Here is a 956-nt window from a genome sequence, read left to right on the forward strand (position 1 = left end):
AGAGAGAGAGAGAGAGAGAGAGAGAGAGAGAGAGAGAGAGAGATGATGATGATGATAATGATGATGATGATGAGAGAGAATCATTGGTCAGCTGACTCCTGCTCACCCCACACTGGGGATCAAGCCCACAACCCAGGCATCATCCTGACTGGAAATCAAACCATGACCTCCTGGTTCATAGGTCGATGCTCAGTCACTGAGCCACACTGGCCGGCGGTCCTGGATAGTTTTGTTGCAAGGAGTTCTCTTAGAACATCCTAACTTTACTTATCTAAAGTTGTAATATCATCACAAGCATTGTAATCACTAATTCAATGTTCTGACATCACTGAATTTATAACTTTACTATTATAGAGATGGCTTCATTTTATTGCTTAGTCAGAAAGTAGTAAGACTCCTGTTTTGATTGTCTGCCTACAGACCTGTTTGTAATGAATCTGATAGCAGTAATAGATTCATTTCTTATAAACAACACAAATATGCGTGTTTTTGCTGACCCTGATTACCATCCTTGCATTTTGTGAAACTTCATTATTGACAGATGTTTAGACCAATCAGACCATAAACAAATTCAACCAATCACATGAAACCATATATCAGAAATGGATAACCATATTGTAGTATTTGATCCAGCATTTAAACCAGTTAGATTTACAAAAAAAAGCTAACATCTCTGATTAGTGACAAGTAAAGTAATGTTAAACTCATTACAGAAAATGTCACAAAGCAGGAAGGAATATCAAACAGGCAGAAAAATTTAATCTTTTTAAAAAAATTCTGTGAAAAATGCAGTTTTAACAGATGCAGAGACAGAGAAGCATCGATCAGACTGTCAAACCTCAGAGGGAAGGTAGGGGAGGGTGGGGGTAAGGGGGAGAGATCAACCAAAGGACTTGTATGCGTGCATATAAGCCTAACCAATGGACACAGACACCAGGGGGGTGAGGGCATGAGTG

Source organism: Myotis brandtii, unplaced genomic scaffold (assembly GCF_000412655.1).
Source record: "Myotis brandtii unplaced genomic scaffold, ASM41265v1 scaffold576, whole genome shotgun sequence".
NCBI classification, from domain to species: domain Eukaryota; kingdom Metazoa; phylum Chordata; class Mammalia; order Chiroptera; family Vespertilionidae; genus Myotis; species Myotis brandtii.